At 34.3% G+C, this 26049-nt stretch overlaps 1 long non-coding RNA gene across 1 annotated transcript in view; it reads left to right on the top strand.

The window, feature by feature from the left end:
* The window catches only part of LOC143679446 (uncharacterized), a 54904-nt gene extending 30966 nt beyond the window's left edge, over positions 1–23938 (top strand). The window contains exons 2-3 of the long non-coding RNA XR_013173770.1: positions 18115–18179; positions 23740–23938. This is a non-coding gene — a long non-coding RNA (uncharacterized LOC143679446). The remainder of the gene's footprint in view (positions 1–18114; positions 18180–23739) is intronic.
* The last annotated feature ends 2111 nt before the right edge of the window (positions 23939–26049 follow it).

The raw sequence follows: 26049 nt of genomic DNA on the forward strand, positions 1-26049 counted from the left end.
TTACATCTGCAAAATGGGGGTGGCAATAATTGCTTTATAGGTTTATCGAGATTAAAGAATAGAGTGCATATAAGTCATTTTGAGCAGGTTTTAGTACATAGCAGTTGTTCAGTATGTATTACTTTGTTCTGCCAGCTCTGTGACTGACTATACTTTTACCCTGGTCAGACTCTACTTCTATTCAGGGCTCCAGTTTTCTCATCCATCAAAAGAAATTTCTGTAAGATATATTTGGTGAATTAATGTATAAGGATATTAGGCTAGATGGTCCCTAAATCCTTTTGAACCATAAAATTCATAGATTATTTGATATAATCCATCAAAAAGTTTATTCTGTTTAACTTATATTTATTGATTTCCTAAAGTTATCATGCTGGGCACGTACTAAATAAATTACATACAAGTTTATTTGTCAGCATATACCCATAAAAATGAGCAGATGATTCTTTTTTTTTTAATGGTCCTAACAGAAGAAAAATAACTTTTTCCCCATTTTTCTGACCACAACTATAGCAACTAAAACACTATAAAATTGATGACATTTTATTAAAATAATAGATTATATAATTATTTATGATTTGGGAGGTAGTGGGAAGAAAATAAAATCACAGTGTTTTAGTGAAACATAATGCTCAAGTGATTACAGAGGACTCCGTGCAATTATAACGCAATGTCCAAAAGTTTCGAACTTCAAGTGTTTTAATATATCTTGAATTCTTTAAATCTAGCTTGAACGTTTTCAATTATATGCTACATAGCAAACATTATCTCTAACAGAGGATACAAGATTATTGAATATAAATCCAAAATAACTAATCAAAGTGGATTATTTAATGAATAATATCTAGGGATTAGTGTGTGTTATAACTGAATGATTAAGTGCTACCCTCAATCACATAAATATAAGAAGTTCTTGACATTGGTTAAAGGCCAAGACTGTTCTTCAAGTTCCTGCCACAACAAAACCCTCAGAGAATCCATCCTTCGTGACAAATGCCAGAGTGCAGACTTAATCTGTTTCAGCTACTCTCTGCTATTGAAAGTTGGAAAAGACATGAGTTATGTATTTACTATGTATAGTTATGCTATATTTCCAGGAACAAAACTGGGGGCACAAAACAAATGCTTATTGTAGTAAAGGTATCAGGAAATACTTTTAAAAAAATCTTTCAAGGGTGGGCCACGGTGGCTCGGCAGGCAGAGTTCTCACCTACCATGTTGGAGACCTGGGTTCGATTCCCAGTGCCTGCCCATGCAAAAAAAAAAAAAGACTTTCAAAAGGAGAGAGAGATATAAAATTGTGGATTACAATGATCAGGACACCACAAATTAATGAACACAAATTATTTTCCCCTAATAATTATTTTGAAAGCATTAATATTAAGCTACACAAAACCCCTCCTGTACAAAATGGTACAAACAATTCAGGTTTGACTTGATAGTTTTTAACAAATAGGATAACTAAGAGTCTAGGAAGAATTGTTAAATCAGAGTGCTTTAAATTTGTAGTGGCAACCCTGAAAGTATTCAAGTCCTTGCTACATTACCTGTGAAAATCAAAATATAATAGAAGACAAAAGTAGAACAAAAAAAACTGAATTAAAGAAATGTTCACTGTGCTCCTTCTTGGCCCTTGTATTTTGTTTTTCCCTGGGTGGGAGCTGAGGGGGTGGAGGAAGACTCTAATGTTGTATGTCTTATGACATGTAAGCATCATTCTTTATATACATAACTCATCACTAAACTATCTCAGATGAGCTGTTGTTCTTCACTCTGTAGAAACTCTAGTGATATCTTAAACACTTAAAAATGGGTTCCTTAGGAATATTACTAGAATTGCTACTAACAAAGCCCAAATTATGACAGTCATATGAAATTTCAATGATTCTGGTAATGAAGATTCTGGTAAAAAGGAGCAGAGTAACCTTGACATGGCACATTACATTTTCATTAAAATGTCTACTATGTAATGATTAATGTTTTAAAGTTGTGAGATTGTTAAATGGAAAGATATATAAGGAAAATATTTCCAAGATTATTTAAACATTTCAATTTTTATAAAAATGGAGATAGGTGTTTACTTACTTTTAAAATCAAAATTGAGATGTGCAAGAAATATTTTTAAGACTAAACTAGACCATATATTCTAACACATAAAAGTCCATTGATTATTGTACCTGCCCATTGGTTAGTGTGCCTCATCAGGCATAGAATGTATTCTTTATTAAAGTCTTTGATTAGAGCCAGGGAATATTTTGATGCAAAATCAGAGACCCCTATAGCAATAAATTATTTGTGTTATGAGATTATCTTCATTTTAATAGAATTTTTTGATTTTCAATTATAAAGATATTTGCATGATCAATACATGAAATATTTTCTCCTCTGTACCACCCATTGTTTGTATCCAGTATAATGTCCAATTGACAGCCATAATTTTCTATTATTGGCCCACTTTCTCTTTTTCCAAACACAGAAACACACATATAAATAACACACACACACAAACACCACACACATTCATGGATAAATGGAATCCTGGTACCAATTTGGACTTTGCAGATAAATGCAAACTCTGTGGAGGGTGATTGTTCTTGTCAGTAACTTAACAAAAGGAATTTGTGTTCTCAGTTTTTACCATAGATACTTAGAACTTTTTCCTTTAAATGTGAAATTTTTTCTAGAAATTTTCAAGTTTCATAGTAGAAAATCATAGCTGAACTTAGAGAAGACCAGAAGTGAAGAGAAGCCTTCCAAAAAGGAAGGCTTGGTGGAAGAGGTGAATCTTGCATAATGCTTTATCAGAAGCTTAGGTCTTAAATTTATAATATGAAATGATATGGGGAATTCTAAGAAGCAGAAATGGGAGCAAACTCTTGTAGTTTGAATGAACATAACAGGGTGGAAATGCCTAGGGTGAATAGCAAAATGTTAACACCAATGAAGGGCAAATTTGTATATGCAGAGAAATTGAGTCTCACATAAATTATGATTACAACCAATGTACATTCAATGTTTTCTTTTTATCAAGCATTTAGTAGGCACTGGGAGACAGCAAAAACTAGGCTACATACAGTCCATATTTTCATGATGTACAGTTATAGTAGAAAAGTAAGATAAATTATGATGAAAGGTTGTCACATTTAGAAACAAACAAAGTAGAATGCCAGAATACCCAGTTAAATTTGAATGTGAATTTCAGATCAAAAACAAATAATTCTTTAGAATACATAGACCATGCAATATTCAATACCTACTTATATTTAAAAAATATTTGTTGTTGACCTGAAATTCAAATTTAACTAGGCATCTGCATCTTATCTTGCACCTTTAGCTAGGAGGGAGTTGTGATGGTAGTGGGAGCTCAGGTGTGGGGTTTAAACAGAAGGGTGATTGGCTATAGTTAGAGGGGACAACACACAATAAGGCACTGGGACACAGAGATAATTTCTTTAGGGAGGAAAAGAAGTCCAAGATGTCTGGAAAGTGAAGGGAAATGGAGTTCAAAATGAGGGCAGAAAGATAGTCAGCACATGGACAGGCTTTCATCAGCCATCAAAAGATATTTATTCTTGTGGATGGGGAGTAGGAGGGGTGGAGGACAATGAATCTGCAACTATTTTAAGGTAGAATGGATAGAACTTGGTGATTGAGTATATAAATGGGTGAATACGAAAGTATGAATGATCACCTAGATTCAGACTGAAGAAGCTAGAAGAGAGTCAATGTCGTTTCATGAGAAAGGTGACAAAGGAAGGTGAAATGTTTGGAAAAAGATGATGATAAATTCAATTTTCAAACTGTTTAATTTGTGTTAAAGGGAACTATTAGTGGTGATCTTAGTTAAAGAGAGTAATTTGAGATGGGAAACAGAATCTGTAGGGAGGATGATTAATTAGTCAATGATTTTTATGCATAGATATGTACAATACTTGTGATGTTCGAAAAAGTCATATGGGATATTTTTGTAAGAAACAGAGGTGATATTCTGAAAACAAATCTGTATCTATTTATCTACTTATCATTGATTTGGCATGCTATACACCTCTTAAATTGTTGGTCATGTTTTCCATGGCATGATCTATTTTTTTTCAAAATAAATTATGTCACTTGAATGAAGGGTTCATGTTATGTTTCTTTATAATGTTCACAACACTTTGCAAAAGTGTGCTTAACTAGCTAATTATTTCTCTAGAGGCAATAAGAATAGGTAGAAATATGGAGTAAGAATAGGAAAATAAGGTCATGGAAATTAAGGGAGAAGAAATCAGCAAAGAAGCCATAAATGCATAATGTGAAATGCATTTAATAGCTCAGGGAGAGAAGAATTTTAACAGATGGGCTGGGACTAGTTACAGGTCACTGGTGATTTTTTGATAAAGACATTTTTGTAGAGAATAGAATAGTGAAGCATATTTGAAATGATAATGAAGAAAAATTGATGTAATGTCTCTGGATATTTTTGTGTGATGTCTGCACATTAAAGGAAGGTGGTGGGGTTGGAATGAACCTAGTCTACTTGACAGTGACTGCGTTAAGTATCTTAAATGCATATTATTCTATTACGTATGTTAACAATCAAGTCTGTAGGTATTATTATACTTGTCATAGAAAAAGGAGCAGCACGAGTGCTGAGCAATTGTTCATAGCAGTGTGGAAAAGAAATAGCACATAGATTATATATATCTGGTTAGCATATAGAGTGTATACATCTGGATATATTCTGGGTGGTTGATTTCTGCCTGTTTGAAGGCAGGGATGAATGCACCCTAGAAAGGGAATTACTAGTGTTATGAATTGAATTGTGTTGCTCCAAAAATTATTTTCAAGTTTTCACCCCTGTTCCTGTGCATGTGACCTTATTTGAAAATACGATCTTTGAACCTGCTATTGGTTAAGACGAGGCCAAAGTGGCTTAAGATAGGCCCCATTACAATATAACCGGTGTCCTTATAAGCAGAGGAAATTTGGGCACAGTCAGTAAGAGAGAATCAGAGAGAGACAGCCAAATAATGGAGGCAGAGATTGAATTATGCCACCACAAGCCAAGGAATGGCATGGATTACAAGCTGTCTACCAGAAGCCAGGAGAGAGTCATGGAACAGCTTCTCCCAATAAAAAGGAAGCAGACCCTGCCAACGCCTTCACCTTGGACTTCCAGCTTTCAGACATGTGAGACAGTAACTTTCTGTGGTTTATGCCAACTGATCTGTGGTAGTTAGTCATAGCAGGCTTGGAAAATTAAGACAACTAGAGAAGGAGGTGATGATAGAAAGTCTATTCAAATGACAGAAGAATTGGGACTCCTCGAGTAATAGTATGGGTAAGCTTTACAGTAAATGTAAGGCACTAAACCTTTATTTAAAAATTTAAAATTGGTAAATTTAAAGAAAAGACTAGTAAAGGTTCATATAAATTATCTTGCTTTGCACATTAAAACAAACAAACAAACAAACAAACAAGCTTTTGAGCCTCCTCTGTTTTAAAGTAATATGGAGTTGAACCCTCGGGATTATTATGCTAAGGTCCATAGACAGTTATATGTCTTCATTTAATTTAATGACATATTCTGTGCCTTGAACCTAATAGTTCATGGACTAAAAAGATAACTGGCTAAAATGCCAATTATTCCTCTGCCAATGACAAGGGAATTATCCTTTTTCTTAGGGCAGCATGGAGAGTACATAATTTGACCTACATATGCATAAATAAACTGCATAAGCTTTTACTAACAGGATACTTGATAGAACATAATTATGATCAATTATTTGTATACCAATGTCCCAGCTTACCAGTTAATTATTTTTAAAGATAACATTTAAAGGCCATTAATATCACTTATTTTTAAATTTCTTTACCTCAAACTTGTTGGCTTTATGCATCTGAGACTCAAAAGAGAATAGACATCATTCTTCAGTGCCTCACCAAAGACCATTATAAAGAGACTATATAATGTAAGAAGAAATTTTAAGTCTAATGAACATTTGTATTCATTTAAGAAAGCTTTCATAATCAGACCCAATCAGACCCTGATTACACAGCAATTTAACAGTACCTGCACAAGCAGTTTTATCAGTTATACCCACCTTGTCTGTGTTCCAGGATTGTTTGGGATATTGGATTAAATATAGCTATAAAAATGAAAAAAAAAAGTCTAAGTGATAATAAAAGATTTCATAGAATAAAAGCATTCTCATTTATGCCCTATAAGTTTCAACCTTACAGTCTTTCATAGAAAGGAGGAAACAAAACTATATGAGACACAATTATATTTCTGGAATAAAATCAGTTTTTCATATAGTTAGCAAATATTTATTGAATGCTTACCATTTCCTAAATCTTTTAAAGGCCTGGCATTTTCACATCTGACCTGAGTTTAACAATGAACAAATAAGAACTCATTTATTTATTCCTCATAACAGTCTTAGGAAAAATGTTGTTATTATTTATCCTTACTTTAGAGATGAGGAGACTATGGCATTAGAAGTTTAAGTAAGTGAAGGAGTCAGGATTAACCAATCTGCCATATTATGCTGTAATTTCACCAGAAGAATGAAAAATGATGAATGAAAAAAAGAGGACATTAGCATTAAAAAAGAAGATAAATACTGTAAGACGAGGAACCATAGTATTACTGAGTTAATGTTTCATATATATGAGCAAAGAGCTCAATTTCAAGACAGTAATCAAAGAAACATGATGGGTTGCTTTCAAATTAGGGGTTTCTTAGTGTCATTTGTTTCTTTTTGAAAAACCCATTCCTACCTCTAAAACCAACTTATTAACAAACCTGTGTTATAAAGTTGAAAGTAGCAATGTGGCCTAGTATTCATTTTTAAATGAAAACAAATATTATGAATCATATTTTAATGCATTTGTTCCCAATATATTCACATTAGTGCCCCTTTTTAATGTAATATATATTTAAATGTCCACATATAATATGAATTTGTAAGTTTGCAATTGAATTTATAAAACTACCACAATAACTCCAGGTACTTTCCATTTAGGAGTCAACAGCTTCAACATTTGATTACTATTTTTTAAGGGCTTTAAGGAAATTTGCCTTTGATAATTTAGGGGTGCTGTGTGGTTTCATCAACCTAATGTCAGAAGTTAAACAGGTAAGTTATTAATAACATGTAAATATGACGTCAGAGAGATTCAACAAAATTTCCATTCTTTCCTTGCCTACCTGATATTAAAAACACCTTTGATTGGTGTTTGACATCATTAAAGCTAGGTAATTGTTCAGAATTAACTTATTTTTGCATTATTGCTGCAAGCAAAACCATTTTGAGTGCAAGTGAGAAAATTCCAACTCAGGTTGGGCAGGAGGGTAAGTATTTAGTCATTGAACCCAATTTGTGAATTCCAAGGGTGCATTTGCCTCAGAGTTCCTGTAGCAGAATATCAGATACTATCAGAACCACTGTGGTCCATCTCGTTTCCGTGTGTATTATCTTAAAAAAAAAACAAAAAACAAAAAACTTTGCACCGAATTCAATACAATCAGTGATTATGGCTTCAGTAAATTCTGACACTAGAAAACTTTGGTCACATGCCTTTTAATATAAAGTAACCAATGAGAATTATAATTGACTGCCAACATTAAACTGTAGTTCCTCCCAGAAGGAGTTGCTGTTATTACAAGAGAAAGGTTTTCCTCTCGATCTTCCTCATCTCTCCAGCTCTCAGTTTTGGATGATGCCAGTGCTCAGTCCATGGATGTGTTCTTTTTCCTCCCTATATTCACTTCTTAGGTGAGAGTATCCATTCCCAAGGCTTAAAATACTAAACATAGGGTGGTGTGACGGTGGCTCAGCAGGCAGAATTCTCGCTTACTATGCCACAGGCCTGGGTTCCATTCCTGGGGCCTGCCCATGAAAAAAATAAATAAATAAACTAATTATGCACAGATGGCAAACACATTTATATAACAACTTGAGCTCTTCCCTGAGTTTCAGGTTGACATCCAACGCTATCTCAAATTCAATGAGGGCAAAACTGACAAATTAGTTCCCACTGAACCTGTGCAGATTTGAAACTATCATATACCCCACCAAAGCCATGTTCTTTAATCCTCATTCAGTATTGCTGGGTGGGATCTTTTTGATGTTTCCATGAAGATGTGATTTACCAAATTGTGGGTAATAACTTTTGATTAGATGGCTTCCATGGAGATGCATCGCTACCCCATTCCGAGATGGGGAAACTTACTGGAATCCTTTAGACGCAACCATTTTGGAAAAAAGCTTTAGTGCTGACAGAGCCCACACAACCAGAGACCTTTGGAGATGCAAAAGGAAAACACCCCAGGAAAGCATTATGAGAAGAGGAGAGAAAGCTAGTAGATGTCATCATGTGACTTCTCAGCTGAGAGAGAAACCTAGAACTTCATTGTCCCTTTCTTTGGATGTCTTAGCTTGTACATTTCTGTGGCTTTAGAATGTACATGCAACTTAATAAATTCCCTTTTTAAAAACCATTCTGTTGCTGGTATATTGCACTCTGGTAGCTTTAACAAACTAAAACAGTACCTTTAGTATTCTAGATCTCAGGTATATCAATTTAACCCTCTAGCCGTACATATCAGAAAATTTGGCATCAGGCGTCATCTCTCTCACAGTCTAAACCCAATCCAGCAGTAAATTCCTTCAAATTTATCTTTGAAATTACTTCTATTTACATATTCCATCACTTTCCCTGCATCTACAGAGACCTGTGGTTCTCAGACAAGAGATATTTTTAGCTCCCACCCCCTGGAATATTTGGCTACGTTTGGAGAGTTTGGGTTGTTACAGCCGTGAGATTGTGCTACTGACATCAGTGGGTTGATGTCAGGGATGACTATAAACATCCCAGCAAGCCCAGCACAGCCCTTCACGAATGAAAATTTATACCTTCCTAAATGTCAATAGCATTGAGACAGGGAAACCTCCATCTATGCCACACTTCTATTACCACTCACTTTTATTTTACTGCAATAACTTCCTAAATGGTCTTTAAGTTTCTTCCTTGGCTATTCTCCCACAGTCTAGATCCCACAGAGCAGTGAGAAAGACCCTTTTAAAATCCTTGGCAGATTAGCTCACTCTTCTGCTGATGACCATCACAGATACGCACATGGTTTACTCACATGGTTCACATTGTCATTTCCTACTGGTCTCTGATCAAGAGTTACCTTACGACAGATAATTTTCAGGACCACATAAGCTAAACTTGCACACACCCCTACTCTGTTCTTGATTTTAATAAGTATTAACACTTTGCCACCTAAAGCTATACATTTTAAGCTATCTTTCCTTAATGTCTCCTTATCACTTTCCTCTCACATACCTTGGTCACAAAACCCCATCAAATATAATAGAAGTAGTTATATAACCTGGTTTAATCTCTTAATTTTTGCATTAGTGCCTCAGTTCAAGGTTTCATTGTCTTAAAACTGTCTGGCGGACTCTCTACCCAACATTTCAGTGTTTTTCATATTATTTCCAGAATTACATTCTTAAAAACTCTGATAATCTTGTTCTCCAGATACAGATTGCCAACAGTATAAATTTAACATTCTTTAGTTTAGTATAATAGCTCAACCACAGAATAATACAAATCTACCTTTGAGGTGTCGTCTTTTAATCTGTCCCTAAATACTTAATACACTGATTTCCCACTATTCCATTAACCCCCATGCCCTTTATTACTTCTGTTTTTGTAATAAATTTTCTCTGCTCTGTCTGACATAGCATGTCTCCTTCAGTTGCAAAACTTCTAATCATTTAAAATAGAGCTCAAATATTACTTTATTAAAATAGCTGTAATAACCTAAATCACTTTATATTTCACATTTTCACTTCACTTCTCTACCAAATTGTCATCTCCAGGAAAAGGTCTTTTTTCCAATGACCAATACAGGGACCAGAGCCTAGTAGAAACAGACTAATAACAAATAGGAGGAAGAATGTACCAAATGAGAAAATACAGACTGAGCTGCAAGGCAGCAAAGACCTTTATTTAGGGTATTGACATTGCAATTTGGAGAGCAGAGATTCAGGTGCAACCCAATTGTGTCCCATCTTAGGGTTTTCAAGCAAAGATTTTTTGAAAGGAAAAGGTTATATAGGTTGTTTGTAAAAAAAATTGTTATTGGTAAATGTTCTAGATTTTCCCAAATGTCCTTCAGGTTAGAAAGTTTATTGATTCCTTTGTCTTGTAACCATTCACAGCATCCAGCCATCCTCAGAAGCGGTGCTGCTTTTGATTTTGCACACACTGGCAGTCTGTGATATCTAGCAGACTAGTGGATAAGAATAACTTCCTGAGTGGCCCGCCCACACCATTTGAAATCTCTTAGCTACAGTAACTAAAATTTTAAAATCTTGTTTTTATAAAATAAATAAACTAAAACTTAAATAAAATTTAAATCAATCTTAGGTGAATACTTGCCCAAGATCACCAAACCAATTCCTAACAGAGCCAGGATAAGAAAATAAATCCCTTTATTTGTAACCTTATGTTCTTGCTAGGGACGTTTCTATGTAATTGCATGCATCATTATTGTTTTGATAATGAAAGGTAAGAAAAGAATATCAGTAAATAGAAAGTTGTGGAATCTGGCTTAGAAAAGCCCGGGATATATATTTATCCAGGATTATTTTATATTCTATATTGCATATCATACTGATTTTAAGTTAAAAAACAAAAACGAAAACAATTCAGAAGTCCCGGTGAGAAAGACAGAAAATTAAAAGTTGTGTTGCTGTGGAAAAAAAGTGCGGGCAAAAAATCTATAGAACTACTGCAGATAGAAGATTCTGTACTCCCTACTCTCCCATTGTAGGCCATATAAGAGGATTTTAGATGATCTCTATTCTGCCTTCAGAAGATTTACAGCAGGAAGTTAATAAAGCTACTCAGCAGAAACTAAGACACAAAATAGGCAGGCAAGGGAAAGATTACATCAGAGAAAGATATACTTAATTGTATTGTAGATACCAAGTGGTCTTTTTAGAAAAATGCAGAAAAGCAGTAACATAAGAAATAACTGCCCAGCCAGGCTGAACATAAGCCATCCCTTGAAGGGGTGCCAAGGGGAGCACAGGGGAAAAAGAATCCTGCTCCAACAACCTAACACTGGGTAAGATGCTTTCTTTTCTCCAGAGATATGTAAATGAAACTATAGAATGAAAAGAAACAGCGTGTAAATGATCAATATCAAAACACAAAACAGACGAAAAAACAACAAAATGAAAATCTATAGCCTATACATTCACATTTCTTTATTATTCAGTAATAAAAATAAAGAAGCATTCTCTGTGATGAGAGCATCAAATGGCTACCTAGGGGCCAATTCTTTGATTCTGACCAGCATTTGAAAGTAATTTAGGAAGTAACGGGCATTTGATATCATAGAGTTAACAGAGAAATCTTTTTATACTTTTTGTTTGGCAACAGTCAATTTGTAAATGACCACACCATCATTGGTGTAAAGCTGATGCATTTCTTCCCAAATGGAAAATGAGTGATATGGAGATAAGTTAAATGCTATTGTTTATGATACCTGCTAGCGAAGTTATATTACATAGGAAAATCAGTATCTTTATGCACGAAGCTATGGGAAAAAATAGTGTTTATATTATCTCTAGATCTAAATGACAGTCCACACTTACCTTCCTTAATCTGAATTTAAAAGTAAGAAGAAGCCTGATTTTCAAAATCATTTATTTAATCTAATTCTAATTACAAAGATGATGAATGTTATAATACAATTTTTAAATGCAGAAAACATATGTAATTAAAAATAATATTCATTTAAAATCATTTAAAATTCTGCTACAGTGAAAATGATTAACATTTCCTTCTATCTTCTTAAGTATTTTGCCATGATTAAATTAATTTATCTGTATTTCACATGTATTTTTCCATGTGTTTTTCTCCATTCAAGATTATGTTCTTTAGCCTTTGTCATTTCTAAAAAGTAGCTGTGTATAATAATGGCTATTCTGATTTAAATACATTTTTTAGCACAATTTTAAATTGTTGTACCATGTTAATGGAATGTAGTTTATTTTTAAATGAGCTATTATTGGAAATTTCAGTAATTTATAATGTTTGGCTGATACAAAAAGTTCTGCTTCTAATTTCCTTCTGCATGTATTTCTGTGCATATATCTGATTTTTTTTTTCAAATAGATTTTGACAATTGGAAAAGTTAGATGAAAAAGTAGGACTATGTTTAGCAATTTGACACCTGTCAGTATACTTGTCTTTAGAAAGTTTATTCTCTTGTACACTTGATCTATCTCTATTTGTGACTGCCTTTTTCATTGTAATCAAATCAATGCTGGAAAATCTCTTGGTCATGATTCAATTTGTATTTCTTTGTGAATAGTGAGTTTCATTTTCTTCGTGTGATTAGATGATGTCTCTTATTGAGTGAGAGCACATTTGTTTTTGTTTTTTTGCAATTTATAATAGAGGTTATTTCAAAAATCATTTACATTAAATAACTCAATATTAATAGCTACTTTTTGCTAAGAGGTATTCTATAATATTCTTATCAACGAATACCTGTTTTTGAACACTTCTTTGAAAATGCTCTTTGAAATGTAGATCTATAAAAATTTTATACAGTCAAATTTTTCAATCAAGTCCTTTATATTCTTCTAATCCTACCACTTTTTAATGCTTAAAAATGATCTTCTGTGGTCCATATTCAGGTGAACGTTTATTAATATTTACTTTTTTTATTTTATTTCTTTTCATTAATTTTTTTATTTATCTGAATTTTACTTTTTCAATATTATGTATTGGTATAATTTTCTCCATATATTTAACCAACTTTCTCATCCTATTACCACTGATCAAAATAACACCTATATTCTACACTAAATACATATATATATTTCCAAATCTTTAGCCTATCTTTCTATTATATCCCATTGATCAGTCTAAATCAGACTAATAGTCAGTGATTTAATTATGACTTTTGAATATTCTATGAGTATTTCAAAAAAGATTTAAACGATTTATTGACTATGTTCTTAATCTTCTGTAACTAGTCTCTTCTTTCTATTATTATTTTGCAAAGGAGATAAAGGGAAGCCTTTCATATTTTTTCTGTTGTAGATATTTGGCAATATATTCAAAGGTGCCCTTATTTTTAAAGTTCTGATTTCACCAAAGTAAAACTTGGTGCTGTATCTTTCAAATAATTTTCTGTCAGTGTATGTAGCCTTCCTTTTTTTCTGTTGATTTGGTTTTTCTTTCAAGTCTCAAAACTTGTCCTATTGTTGCATGGTAGCTCCTGTTTGTTAAAGCCACTTCCCATTGCAGCAGGCAGGCCCCTGTTTACTCAGGTCATTCCCTGTTTGAAATATCTCCCAGGACCCAAGGACAGTCAATAGGCAGGATAAGAGAAGTTCTGTGAAGCCCTCTCCCCCCTAACTGCTCATCCACTTCTGTAAACCCAGCTTTGAGCCCTTCCCTATTTCAACCAGCCAATCGTTTACCTTGTCTTTAACCTGTCATCCTGTCTATAAAAACTGATGTTAACCTTTTGTTCAGGCTCAGACTTTCAGAGGCTACTTGAACCCTATGGCTATAGACAATAAAACTTACTTCCTGAAACTTTGGTGCCTTGGCCCTGGTTTGTTCTGTTTCCACGTAGCGTTCCTGGAAGCCTTGTCCCTGGTTTTGTGCAACACTATTATAGCTTTGATAATTGCTTGTGTTGCGTTTGTCTTTTCTAGAAAATAGATCTCTGTTCTGAGCCTTCGGCAGCCACAATTTTGTCACATTGTTTTAAACTCTTTGTACTTTTTCTCTGTAGTCTGCTGGTCTTGAAGTTTCTTAAGAAGAAAGAAACGGTTCCTGCAGCTGTCCCCTGAGAGCCCACCTGGCACTGACAGCTAGGCTGTGTGGTTTTTCTGCTGATGGTCAACACTTTCAGAGACCATTAATATCAGACACTATCATTCTGTGACCATGATGGAGTGACGTAAGAACATACTCCATCAGCATAGCTGCACACAGACGAGAACAAGGAAACTAGTCACAAAGCAAAAATCATCCTCCTCTTCCAGATAACGTGAGTGACTGTCGGTTCTTTAACAATTGCACTTTTGTGCTGGTCCATTTTCTGCCTCCTAAAAAAAAAAAAAAAAAAAAGTTTTGATTTTCAATTGCTTAGTTGTCTCCATTTTCTGAGGGCAAATTCCCACTTCCTTGAATGATCTCCCAAATTATCTAACACAAACCAGAATCCACTTACAAGCCCCTCCTGATACATTTCAATTCCAGTTCTTCATATTATGTTGTCTCCCCATTTTCAGGGAGCAAATGCCCTAACTTCTACTCCTGCAGGTGGTGTGCTCCTGACGGCCTGCGTTTGGTAGGTATCAGCTTTTTCAGGTTTGCTCTACAAATCGTTTCTGCTATGTTCACTCTGTTATTTAGAGTTTATAGTGTTGAAGGATAGCTTGATTTCCTTTCACTAAAAAAAAAATACATTTTTGTATCTTGTGTGTTTTCAGTTTTGTTATATAATGTTTTCTAAGATTCACATCTATCTTTTGGAAATGAGAGATAAACTAGACTGACATTTGTTTTAGAATTCCATAAATTGTCTTGGTTATACTTCTTATAATTATTACAAGCGATAATAGAGATTTCCTCTCTTCAGGTTGTTTTCTTAAGTACTTTGCAACATTATTTACTGATTCAGCAGTCAACATCTCCTGTAGAGTGGGAGACAGAAATGTATGCAGTTCATGCAAAATAAAATCACTCTGGGTAGGTTCTGATTTAACCATTGTAACAGGGAAGAAACATTCAGAATCTACTTTTTATTTTTGCTTCAGTGCCTTTTCACGTACTTGATAAAGGTGTGTCTGGCCTCTACCTGGAGCTTCTGACTTCCACATCATAAAAAAGTTAAATGGCCACAGCAAGAATCCCTCTTTGATGTGTTTGAGGTTGTCTTCTACTTTCTGAAGCAGCTGTCTGCAAATATGGTTTATCTGAATGCTGCCTGTAGGCCCCATGGCTTGTCACAAAATTACAATGTTTTCTTCCAAATTTGAGGTTCTAAGTTCTTTATTTATATTACAAGTCATCACTCTGCTTTTTGAGGAAAAGCATTCTAAATTGGCCTTTATATCTTTGCACTCTTGTAGACACTATTTAATTGATTAGGTCGAAGATCAGAGTTCTGGGTAAGCAATTGCAGCCTCCCTCCATTCTACTTGGAAAGTAGGCATTATATTCAAAGGGAAAGATAACTTTCTTTTCTGCCTTATGTATTTCTCTTTGATAGTTCTTTATATACTCAAGGACAATGTGAAAGGTGAATTATAAACATAGAATGAAATTGCTCTGAAGAGGTTATTTCAGTTCACAAGGACTGAACTGAAACTTTTTCCCAGTCTCATTTGATGAAACATTTTAGATTCTTTTACCTTTTACGTTTAAAATGACATATCTCTTATCTAAATTTGCCCTAATTTAAAATAATTTTATCTGTTTTCAGAATAAATTTCTTTCTGAAATTTCACACTATGCTCATCACTCATTATTAGCATTTCTGCCATATTTTTAGCAGCATTCCAGATCCTTAAATTCACACAAGATTTAGTAAATGAATGACCTATATATATATATATATATATATATATATATATATATATATATATATATATAAGATATTATACATTTACTTTGGCTATCCATTCAGTACTCTACCATCCAGTTTAACAGATAGTGTTTGGTATAATGGGCCAAGTTCTGAGATTGTGGACAGAAATGACAGATTCATATCTTTTGATTGCCTTTTGATTCCTATGTGATCTCTGGTAGGTTACTTAAGGTTTCTAATCCATGGTTTCATATTTTTTCTTTTCTTTTTTTTTCTCTTTTTCCCACATTTTTTAACTCTATCAACTATCCACTTTATGGAGAAGTTATGAAAATCAGTAAAACCTTGCAAAAATAGCAGGATAGATTCAGATATTATTAGTATCTTCTCAAGAATAGGGACTGTATTTTCTGTGTCCTATAGCAAAGTGTTTTTTAACTGAGAGTGATCCTAAGTAAATATTGATCACTTTGATTAATGCCTTAAACTATCCAGGTTTTAAAAAGATTAGAGGCTCCAGAAGAGCTATAATTCATTTTTCTAAATTGTCAAAATGTTATACGATAGCTTGAAGCACCAACACTAGTTTTATTATTTAAAAAATTCTTTATAGGGTGGTCCATTGGTGGCTCTGTTGCAGAATTCTCACCTGCCATATCAAACACCCAGGTACATTTGCTCGTGCCTGTCCATGCAAAAAAAAAAAGTTCCTTATAGAAGAATGAGTAATTTCTTGTATTTTTGCTATGCATGAAATAAAGCCACATTTATGATTCTGACTGAAAATTATAGAAAAATTATTAAGCATGTAGGATTACATTGTAGAAATCCTTTAACGACGAACAAATTACTAAATTATGCCTTTTCTTCATTATTGAATTGAAATTGACATATTTGGTTTTCCTTCATTTTTTAATGAAATTTTTTTAGAGTAAGAAATAAAGCATAAGGATTATGATTTTATGTCACAGTGCATAGAATATAAGTGAAAATGGAATAAAAACCAATCACATATCTAGATGTTGTCCAATACTCAAATGTGAAATACTGAATTTATTTAATTGAAATTTTCCCTTTTGACCCAGTTTTATTTTGAGAAGGATAAGTAGGAATAAACACAATTCTAAATCTTACAAGATTTAAATAGTAAGGAAACATACTAATGTAATACAATAATATGATATTATATATTATATATAATGCATGGTACCCCTCATAGGTTAAATTAGTCAGTACAAGAATAAACAAGCATACACACAATCGATATGAATATATATGTATATAAAGTCTTAAACTGAATATATATATGTATATATACATATATATACATATATATACATATATACATATATATACACACACACACACACACACACCCAATTTAGACATGTTCTTAATTGAAATCTGCATTCCTGTGGTTGTGAACCTATTCTAAAATAGGGCTTTTAGAAGAGTTCATTTTAGTTAAGGTGTGGCTCAACTGAATAATGGTGAGTTTTCATCTGTATACTGGAGGCCTTACAAAGAGGGGAAACTGGATACCAGAAGGTGAAGTCCACACCAAAAGAAGCAGAAGTCAGTAGAAATCAGAAAAGCCGGAAAGGTAAATGTATTGCCAGGAGTAGGAAGGCAGAGTTACAAGCCATGGAACTTCAAGGATTGCTGGCAGCCAGTAACAAAAACTATAGACTGGGAAGAAAATAAACCTTGCTTCCTGTAAATGTCACATTCACACTTAGCAGCCATCTCCCAGTCCTCACTTCCCTACCTATCCCTTTTCTTTTGTGTTCATATATTTCCATTCTGCAACCAGGGAGCAAGGTTAAGTCTAAGGAAAAGGCCAGACTATGTCTTGAACCTGCGCAGCTCCACCTAGACATTACAGTGGGAAATCTCAGGGGCAGAACCCATTCCCCTGGGTTGTATAAATAATCCAGACTTGGGCAGCACAGATTTGCTGCTCATGTCTGAAGCGAAGTGGGGCATCGAGAGCCACCACCTACCAATTCTGACCCAGAGCAGTTGTCCTCTTGGGGAGACTGGCCACAATAGGATCTCCTCCCCTGCTCTTTGGATTCTTTGGGCTGGTAGGTAATAAAGTAGCCATTTACTGAAAGTTTCTGTTGTGCCCGTAATTTCCTGTCGTTAAGCCAAAACCAGTTTGTAGTATTTGTTATGGCATCTCTGGCCAACTCTGACACACAGAATTTAAAGAAAGAATTAGTATATTAACACTTCATATAAAGGGAATTATTGTGCATTCTAGAAAGTCATAAAAGTCGTGTTCTATAAAAAATTTATTTTTATGATTTTAGAGTGTTTAGGAAAATTTCATGTTATTTAACTGAACTTCTGATAACAGCAGGATGTGTTATGAAAATTTACACGTATCAGGGTCCCTTTTCAAGAATATACAGCTATTATATCACTTAATCGTCACAGTAATGCTACAAACTAATTTGCATTACTCTTTCTGATTGCAGATGAGGAAATTGAAACTGAGAATGATCAAGAAAACAAAGCAGTGTAGCTTTTACAATTATTAAAGGTAACTTTTATTTTAAAGATCTTTTTGTCAGCATATTAACCAATCTTTCAGGAAAAGATATAAAATATGCATACATAGCTAGTAGAATGATCTAGCCCTTGTGTAGTGAGTTGCTACAATGGTCCATCATTGGGACACAACAGAAATGTGCAGCAAATGACCTCTTTATTACTTACCTGCCCAATAAGAAAATAAAGAGTCCAGAAGAGTAGGGGAAGAGTTCCATAAGAACTTGTCTTCTGGTATGACTCAAAACTGCTGCAATGGATGGCAGTGGCACAAGCCCCACTTCACACCAGAGAAGAGAGACAAATCTATACCAAATGTGGTTTTTATCCACCTCAAAGGGAAAGGACCCTGACACTGAGAATTCCTGCCCTGATAAGCATTTGGGGCTGCTTATTGGGATTAAGGTATAGTTGGGCCTTTTTATTAGACTTATCTTATCGAAGAATGGAAATAACACAATGGAAGAGGAGACAAGGGGTAGGTGAAGGCTGAAGAATGGCCACTTACAGTATTTTTGTGACTTTCCCTGCAACCACTGTATCAGTATATGACATATATATACCCAATATGTATTTATTAAGTTCAATAACCCTGGAATGTGATTTTGCATGAGTTATTATAATAATGCTATGTAAGTAATTGCCTAGATTTTTTTGCTTTATATAAGCCAAAATATTCCCTTCTGTCATGATCAGGTTCATATGTCAACTTGGCCAAGTGGTGGTACCTGTCTGTCTGGGCAAGTGCTGGCCTGTCTGTTGCTATGAGGACATTTCATAGAATTAAATCATGATCATGTTGGCTACATCCACAGCTGATTCCATTTGTAATCAGCCAAAGGGAGTGTCTTCTTTAATGAGTGATGCTTAATCTAATCAATGGAAGCCTTTTAGGGCGGATTCAGAGGAGACAGGTTATTTTCCTGCTTCAGTGGGTGAACCTTTCCTGTGGAGTTTGTCCAGACCCTCCATCGAAATTGTCAGCTTCACAGCCTGCCATGCAGAGTTTGGATTCTACATTGCCATGGTTACATGAGACACTTTTATAAATTTTATATTTATGAACATTTCCTGTTGATTCTGTTTCTCTAGAAAACCCTAACTAATAAACCTTCCAAATGTCCTCATATAATGCTTTATACAAATTAATTCATTTATTATTCAAAACAATATTATGATGATTCATATTTTATATAAGGAAACTGAAGCATGAAGATGTCAAGTGCCCTCTACAATGTCCCACATCTAGAAAGCCATGCAGGTAGGATTTGAACCCAGATAGAAAGTTTCTGGCCTTGCTTGCATCACTCATATCATGCTTATTACTTAATATTCTTCAATCTGACAAATAAAATGCCATAAAATCAGTCCCTAACAGAGAGATTCATTTGTATTTTTTCACTTGAACAACACCTAAATTTAAAAATAGACTTGAAATGGTAATGTTTGTTAATGTATAAAAGCAGCTATCGTATCAAGGCATCAAAAGTTGTCAGTTCAATTCTCTTTCCCTATAATACAAAGCTTAAATAATAAAAATATGTGCTCATTTTAATAATCTTTCACAAGAAAAAAAGAGTAATGATATTTCTATGCTTTTCCTTCAAAATTGATAGCTCTGGTTTTGGGTAGAAAATAAATCATCCATAATTTACTTCAATAGCTAAGTCATCCTGGAGTACCAACAAGAAATCAGAAAGCTAATCTGCATGGATGGTTTTGAAAAATGTAGCAACATAACATTAATTGACAATTTGATATATGGGCATTTGTGGAAATGGGAATATTTTAAAATAATATTAAATGCATTGTATTTTAGAAAAAATGTATATACGTAAACAAAAGAAACCTCTAGACTACTATAAGACCACATACTACTCTAGTAAAGTAGAATAATTAAACGATAATATTGTGTTTATGGACACCAATCCATAAACTAGTTCTTAAAATCATTCTAAGTGCCCTGACAGAAATGAAGCACTGGTCTTAATACAATTTTAGTGCAGTTTTTGTTGTTGGAAAAAACTCTTGAGAACATTGAATCAGCTTTTCTCTTGGCCTAATCTTTTAACATATGGTTCTTAAGCTACAAATATATTAATCATCCTGTTTTAATTAAATTTTATCTTCTTTGTGACAAGTTTTAATTTTTACTTGTGACATTCATCTCTATCTCTGTCTTTTTGTCTCTCTGTGTGCGTGTCTCTCTGCCTCTCTCTTTCCATCCATCCATCCATGCATCCTTCCATCATTCATTTATTCATCTAAGCAAACATATAGACCTTAGACAAGGCGTTGATCTAACACTTTGATGGATGCAAAAATGAATGTCATAATGACTCAATGGTATCTTAGCCTAATGCAGATAAAATAAAGCAAACATAAAAATTCAGAGGAAATAGAAGACTTAGACACTAACTGGATCTCATATATCTCAATTTTGTTGTTTCAGCACCTAGTATTGAAAAACCTGAACTCAATGAACGTTTATTGAAAGAATGAATGAAGTATTGTATCAATGTCAAAATAAGACTTTACAACACAACACAAATAAAAGTAACATAATTAGTAACACAGTGATAAAATAATCTTACCCTGAGCAAAGTAGGGTCATAAACTATTCTAACAAGGATCTGAGATTTTTAACCCTTTTTCATCACTGTAACTCTACCTGTCATCATCATCTGCCTTTCAGCCCAGTCCCAAAGCTACTATACAAAGTATGTATAGATTAAAGTTGCTACCTGACTCCATTAATATTGACTAGTTAGAAGATTTTTGCAACTCACTTCAAGGAATTGTTTTAGAATCCGTAGGAGTGGATACATAGGATGTCAGGACACCAGAGCACAGAAAAGCCAAGGCTTCAAAAAAAGTACTTAGAAGAAAGTACCAAATGGTTTAGAAAGTTTTCAGATTCTGTCAGTTTTGTTTATTCTCCCCCCTAATCTTCACATTCTTTTTTGTCTCTGTCAGTGGGAGCAATTGATACTCAAAAACAATTTTCACTGTATTTTGCTTATAGGACCCTGTTTTGTTCTTAGTGGGGAGGAAATGTTAAAGTTCTTATACTGTTATGGGTTTCCACAAGATATCACTTTTTGCTAGGCTGATCCTAATTGAATGATCATATTCCTTCAAATTATCGTTATATTTTGGTCTTTTTCTTGAGATCTGGTTACTATTTTTGCTAACTTGAAATTCCAAGCACCTTGGTTCCAGCCTCTGAAACCCATCCCATACGCCATATTCTGTTCTCTGAAAAGCTTACCAGACTAATGGTGCTGATTCCTGGACTGTCTAGGTTTACCCATCACTGAATCGAATCCTGTGGTACACACCATTATCTCAGACAAGCTTTGCTTATTTGTCCTGACTATGCAATATGTCTTCCTGTCTTCCTGATCCCTGACTCCAGCTTTTAGACTGAAGTTCTTGTCAACATCTATCCCACCCTAGCATTTCATTCTGATTTTCAGTTTCTGGACCTTCTTTTCTTAATGGCTGTATAATATTCTAGCTTAGAGGACAAGAAGGCAGTCACAACATAGATGCAATTGCAGAAGGAGAGAGAGTTATGACCCAGCCTAAATATATGATTGCTGAGAGGGGGCAGGCTTCAGGACTAGGAGCTCATTTCAAACTATAAGAGATCCCAGAAGGAGCAGACCCAAGTGACAGCTTATGAAGGTAACTGGAGGGAAGCAGGGCTATGTCCAGCCAGGGAAGTTGTCAGGCTATTTGGCAAATGCCAACCTGGGAGACAGGTTAAAAGTTGGATGGGCTTCAGATTTTTCATATGCTTTTAGCACTAAGGTCTTTTACAGGGATTCCTTGTAGAAGCCTCTGGGCTGTCTCAGGCCTGTTGAACCAGGAACTTAAGACTATTTTCCATGGGGTTGTACATGCAATAATAGAGATATACAATGGGGTCTAGGAGTCCATCATGTGCTTTAGATCACTTCTCACCCTATAACAAAGCCTTATGTATTTGAATCAGGAGGGGTTTCAAAGAATTTCCTGGATATCTCTGTGCTTTCCTGAGACTTTTGGTGACAGGCATTTAAAATGCAGGATCCAAAACCGAGATGGCTAAAGTCATAATTCTAGCATTGTTTGCTGCAGAACCATGATAGCTGGGAGTTCAGTGCTTCCATTTCCTCATCTTTCTCATTCATTGGAAGCACACACAGATGCTGGGACAGCTGGATTCATAGGCAATGAGTCTTTATTACGTGCAAGAGTGTGCCCTGTATGCCTGGGTCTATGCCTTCTGAGAATTCTGACCATCTGCCCTTTGTTAAAACTTCCGACCCAAAGTGCATTAGCTTCTCTTGTTCAAGTTCAGTACATACCAAAACTGTGTCTGTAGGCATTCTGGAAACTTGCTATAAATAAAGATAACTGGCATCCTGGTCTCTGTGTGCCCTATTCTTATTATGGAAAATAAGTCCTCATGGATACAATTTGCCTCTACAGAGACATAATGCAATTCCATTGTTCAGAAATGTTTATTCTAACCAGTAATATTTTTCAAATATATGCATACCAATTATAAGGAAATTCTCTTATAGGCAGGATCATTATGATTCATTTCCTATTGCCTTAGTTTGGTGGAATCTGCTTTTCCTTTAGAGTACAAATTAGATTGCAAAGAGCCCTGGGCCATGATGGGAGTTCAATTTATCATAAAATAGCTTGTGAGCGAATGCTATGACTGTGTATCCAGGAAGGCCAGTATAGTTAGACATTGTCTAGTTTTAGAACATGTGAGTAAGGAAGTGTTTTGTTTTTTTTTTTTTACCATATTGTGGCACTGCTATGTAAGGTTATTAATACAAACATACATGTCAAATTAGGAAAAGCATCTGGGGATTAAATAATAGTTTAGTTATAGACACCATTTATCATAGACTAATGCTTAGCCACCATCTGGGGATGCTCAACCAAACAAGGGCAAGTCAGGCAATTATCGAATTCTATGTCTGAGGATTAGAAAAAGATCAAATCATGCAGTCAGCAGGTCAAAGGGAAAGCAGATAGTATACTCTGAGGCATGGAGAGATTCAGGTATGCCTAAAGGCTATGAACATTATCCTTGAGCATCCTAGTGGCTCAATCATAATAGAAGCAGGGGGGCACCCATTACTAGGGAACAAGGTAGGAGGAAAAGATCCAAAAATAAAGCAGCCATTCAGTTGCTCTGTAACTGGGTTCTAAGTTCACACTGGTATCATTAGCAGGACTCACTCACTGCTAAATGGTGAATTACTGTCCCAGAGCTCTATAAAACCTGTTTGTAAAAACATCTTAGCATAAGAATGAATCAGCCGCCCCCTGCAAAAGAGTCTGTGGTGTACAAAAGCAGAAAACACATACACCATTATGGAATCCAACTTCAGCATCTCCAAAGCATTACAATATAGCCAGTCAGTGCTAGCATGGTTTATTGATCATGGCAAAAATATGCAGTTTCTATTTTTCATTTCTTAGTTTAGATATATTTCTGGTCCCACCTATACTAGAAGAGATGACTTTCCATCTCTCTACAGAGACCATGAAGTATGAGAAAGGAACCCACAAAGACTGAAGAGAATAAGAATAATGTGTTTATTATCAAATATATGATTAGCACATGCTAAGTACTTTTCCTGTATATCTCATTTGAAAAAAAAAAAAGGCTCAAATTCAATTCCACAGTTGATTATTTTTCTAGGAAGCCTCTTCTCCTATATTATCTGGATTTTTTCTCAGGACCTAATATAACTATTTTAACTAATTAATTTTTCATTTCATTTCTCATCTTTCTTCTCATAAATAAACTCTACAAGAAGATGGATGAATGTTGCCTTTCATTATGATGTTTTGCACAAAGATTCTCAGGAAATATTTTTTGATTTGATGAATAAATGCATAAATGTATAGGGGCATGCTGGTTTGAAAATATTATGTACCTAAGAAAAGCCATGTTTTAATCAATCTTGTGGAGGCAGCCATTTCTTTTCATCCTAATTCAATATTGTTGGGCAGAAACTTTTCATTAGACTATCTCCACTGAGATATGGATCCACCCATTCCAGGTGGGTCTCGATTAGTTCATTAGGATCCTTTGAAACAGGAAACATTATGGAGAGAATTAGAAACAACACAAATGACAGAAGGCTCAGAGCTGACAGAGAGCCAACAGGAGCTTCATAGTAAAACTGACACAGATGCCCACACTTGGAGAACAGAGACATGGATGTTTGGAGATGCTTGGAGCCCAGCAGACATTGCCATGAGATGTTAAGCAAAACAGAATCTGGAGAGAGCCAAGGGAAGCCAAAAGATGAAAGCCAGCCCCAGAGAAACAAGTGAGGAACCGCCACAGGAACAGAGGCTGAAAGCATGAATCCAGGAGCAAGGGACCAGTAGATGCCAGCCACGGGACTACCCAGCTGAGGTATTTCTGGCCCATCAACCTTCCCCGAATTAAGGTATCTTTATGTGGCTCCCTTAGTTTGGACATTTTTATAGGCTTAGAACTGTAAACTTGTAACTTACAAAATTCCTCTTTTTAAAAGCAGTTCTAGTTCTGGTATATCACATTCTGGTAGGTTGCAAACTAATATAAAGGGTTAAAATCACGTTGTTTAATTTAGCAATTTCCAAATTAGAGTATGTACATTTCAAGATGATTTGATGAAATGTACAATGTAAATAATAAAGTTCATATTTATAATTATTTTGCTTCATGTTAAAGATGTATCTATTTCTACGATATATAATTTACATGATACATTCATAACCACTATATCATTAACTTAAACAAATGAATGGATAAGTGAATTGGGTAGTTTTTTATATATTTTTGTAGTTAAGAAATCCATGACCAAAACTTTTGAAGAGCCCTGGCCAGAGCATCTCAGAAGTATATCACATCAGATAAGTATACCTGTTCTTAATAACTTTCCCATCATATATTATAGAGATTTAAAGACATGTATACTATGCTCAATAACACACCACTAATGTTTCTTTGCATGAAAGAAGTTATGTACTACAGTAGGAAAAATGATGTGGAAAAATTGTTTTTAAGTGTGTATACGTAGGAATTAGCCAGTGTTTTTTTTTTTTTCAGTTTCTTTCTTAATTTTTTTGAACCACCAAGAATGGGTATCTCTATTAGCTTATCCATAGGCATATTTAACTGCAGTATCCAAATAATCATTGCAAAGTCTATGTTTATTCAGTGAGCTTCATAAATCAATTTAAGAATAACACAAGGAAAAATCTATAAATACAGTTATCAGAGTTTCTTGAATTCTAAATATTAAATACTAACCTAAACATCATTTGATTCGCTATCAAATCTGTGAATGTTTTCAAAAGATCAACTAGAAAGCTATAGTAAAGACCTATGTGCTGAACATTTTCAAACTTTTAATTTGAAGAAAATACAGACACAAATGTTTTTACAACTAACATATGAAAATCTTAGCAATTAAAAATGGATTTATTAGCTTATCCATAGGCATATGTAACTAAAATATCTAAATAGTCATTCTAAAGACTGTGTTTGTTCAATGTTTCAAAAACCAATTTAAAATTAAAGGAAACAAGGAAAGAAATCTGCAGATACAAATATCAGAGTTTCTTAAATTCTAAATATTAAACACTATTTTAAATATCATTTCATTAGCTATCGAAACTGTACATTCTCAAAATAAGAAGTCAAAAGTTATTACAAATATTAACTTTGCTATAGTAATGACTTATGTTACTAAATATTTTCAAGTTTTTGATTTCCGGAAAAAATAAAGATACAAATGTTTCTACAATTCATATATGAAAATCTTAACTAGTAAAAATGAATACCTTAA

The sequence above is a fragment of the Tamandua tetradactyla genome, chromosome 4 (assembly GCF_023851605.1).
Source record: "Tamandua tetradactyla isolate mTamTet1 chromosome 4, mTamTet1.pri, whole genome shotgun sequence".
NCBI classification, from domain to species: Eukaryota; Metazoa; Chordata; class Mammalia; order Pilosa; family Myrmecophagidae; genus Tamandua; species Tamandua tetradactyla.